The sequence below is a fragment of the Helianthus annuus genome, chromosome 12, assembly GCF_002127325.2.
Source record: "Helianthus annuus cultivar XRQ/B chromosome 12, HanXRQr2.0-SUNRISE, whole genome shotgun sequence".
NCBI classification, from domain to species: Eukaryota; Viridiplantae; Streptophyta; class Magnoliopsida; order Asterales; family Asteraceae; genus Helianthus; species Helianthus annuus.
In genome coordinates this window covers 50,448,958-50,451,675 of record NC_035444.2, presented here as the reverse complement: position 1 = coordinate 50,451,675, position 2,718 = coordinate 50,448,958, and the positions used below count along the sequence as shown (strand labels likewise).

Here is a 2,718-nt window from a genome sequence, read left to right as displayed (position 1 = left end):
TGAGAACCATGAGAATCAATATGAACACACAAAAAAAAAAAAACCTAAAAAAACCTAACCCCCCCCCCCAAGCTAAAATGCTAAAAACTAAACCCACAAAAAACCTAAAAAAAATCTAAAAACACACAATTTTTTTTTTTAATATTTTTACATTAAAATCGCTACTTTTCGTAGCCAATTTTTTTTTTATTTTTAATTTTTTTTGGTAACGAAATATAGCGATTTTTTTTATAAAAGATATAAAAAAAATTGTGTGTTTTTAGGCTATTTTTAGGTATTTTTGGTTGTGTTCACATTGGTTCTCGCAAGAGTGAACACTAGTGTGTAGCTTGTGAACTGAATGAACTAATCCTGGCCATACACGTGTGCAGATCAATGGCTAGGATTTGATGTTAAAATACACTAATGTATTTTACGATTTGATGATGAGATCCTGGCCATACATGTATATTTGCGAAGTAAACATAAAATAATTATCATAAAAAACTCGAGTATGCAGTACTGGTTTTCATAAATTTTATAACATGAACAGAGTAAGTTGCATATTGTTAAAGAGATGAGGGACCACTAAGAAACCAAACGAAGGCAAACATGCAAATTTAAAGAAAAAAAAAAACTCATTGGGGCATTCCGAGAATTGAACTCGGGACCTCTCGCACCCTAAGCGAGAATCATACCACTAGACCAAATGCCCATTTTTGTTTGATTTTAACCAATATTTAATAATAACGTAATCAAACCTAATTCAAATATATATTTATTTATTTGCTTTTTTTTTTCATGAGAAAAAGATTATCCACACTCTGTACATATTAGAACACTATATATCAAAGTAAACTAAATAAATAAGTTGGTTTGGTTAAGATTTTTAGTTTGATTTATCGATCAAGTTATTTATTATATCATTGGTATCTTGTTATGGTGTTAGTTTACATTTATAATCTCTATTAGAACTTGTTAATCTCTAAATAAAATTTTAGATTAAAATGACTTTTTGAATTGAAATAAAAAAACAACAAATACTAGAGAAAAGTGTCATTAGCATATTGAGGCGTCAATACATAGTTTGAAGTTCTTGATCAAATAAGGAATTGCTCATTTTCACTGTTATCATAATAATGTTCAAGATTCCAAACCTGCATGTCATAGCAACAACTTTATATACATTCAATATGTTAGCACCGAAACGCATCTAAGTGCTATTGTAACGCCCTGCTTCTACGTACTTTCCATAATTAGAAAGCTCAGTGACGGATCTTGACCTAAAACTCAGCATGGGCCGATGTTTTTTGGAGATAAAATCAGCCTGGGCCGAACCAATACACATTTAAAAAAAATCACAAAAACCTGAAATTTAACACTACTGGGCGAAAAAACCGCACGGGCCGAGGCCCGGTCTGGCCTCCTCTAAGCTCCTCCCCTGAGAAAGCTCGCCTTGTAATGCTATTTTTGGAAATCTTGTATTATTATAGTCGTCTTCTCGTTGTAAAATCCGAGACTTGGATCATAAATAAAATTCGTATTTCTTTAAATTCACCATCTACATATTCATACATGTTCATACGTTCGAATTCATTCTACATCGAATCCTTATTTGTAATTCATACTTATACGATACTTATTCACGATGCATGTCCATGCTTGTCCTTAAATTGTTGATACCTAAAAACCCCTAATAATATGCTTATTTATACGACGGTTAATCATCTAATATGTGACATATACTTGTCACTTACAAACATGTTACATATTTGTACATTACACTTTTTACCTAGTTAAATCATGTTTTATTTCATATTTCACCTTATTACAAGTTAGGGGAAATATTGTTGCATATTATTACACAACTTAACTAACAAAAATTACTCATTATAATGTTTTAAAAAAATAAAAAAATAAAGAAATATGGCAGCCCCAATTCAGCAAAATTCAGCCCCATATAGTTGGGTTTTGTGGGCTAGTTTCAAGGTGTAACCCCTTCTAAACACTTCCAAAGCCCAACCCATTGAAACCCTAATCCTTCCCCCTATAAATACCACTTATAACCAGCCTCTCTACCACTTTTGCAACACTAAAAACTCTCAAAACATCCTCCAAACCGTAGCTGAAAGAAAAGGTTCGAGCAGATTGACACCCCTTCACGAAAATGAGCATAACTCACTCATTTCTTAACGAAATCACTTGATTCTTTTTCCTACTTACTTGGATAATCATGGGGTTCGATTCCTAGACTTCTCCTTGGAGAAATCAGACCTGGAAATGCCCCGAAATCATCCATAAACTTTCTGTTTGTTTTTATGTTCATCAAAAACTTGTTTATACCTATGTAACTTGTGTTCAACACATCTCATACCTATGTCCTAATGCTTACAACTTATCCCATGGTTGGTTAAGCTTAAAAACAAGGTTGAGACATTTAAAATCAGAGGATTAAACCTCATAAACTTGGTGTTTTGTCTAGGGTTTCAACCCACAAATCATGTCAAACATAGCCTTTGATACATGAGTGATTAGGGAACAACTTGGGTTGTCCTACATACAATCCTCACGTGATTTGATGATTTCTCTATAGTTAGGTTGTTTATGTTATTGTGCAAATCCTAGTTCGTGACCCTCCTTGGTTGTTGTTGCACCAAGTGAAGTGGTGAACATTCAAGGGGTTCCTAAATGGAAGCATGTCCTTCCTACCCCATACATGACATCTATGATAACACGAGG

General features: G+C 33.2%; 1 non-coding gene across 1 annotated transcript; it reads right to left on the bottom strand.

The window, feature by feature from the left end:
- Nucleotides 1–622: 622 nt before the first annotated feature.
- TRNAP-AGG lies at nt 623–694 on the bottom strand. The gene has a single exon. It is a non-coding gene; the product is annotated as a tRNA-Pro (tRNA).
- Nucleotides 695–2,718: the final 2,024 nt, after the last annotated feature.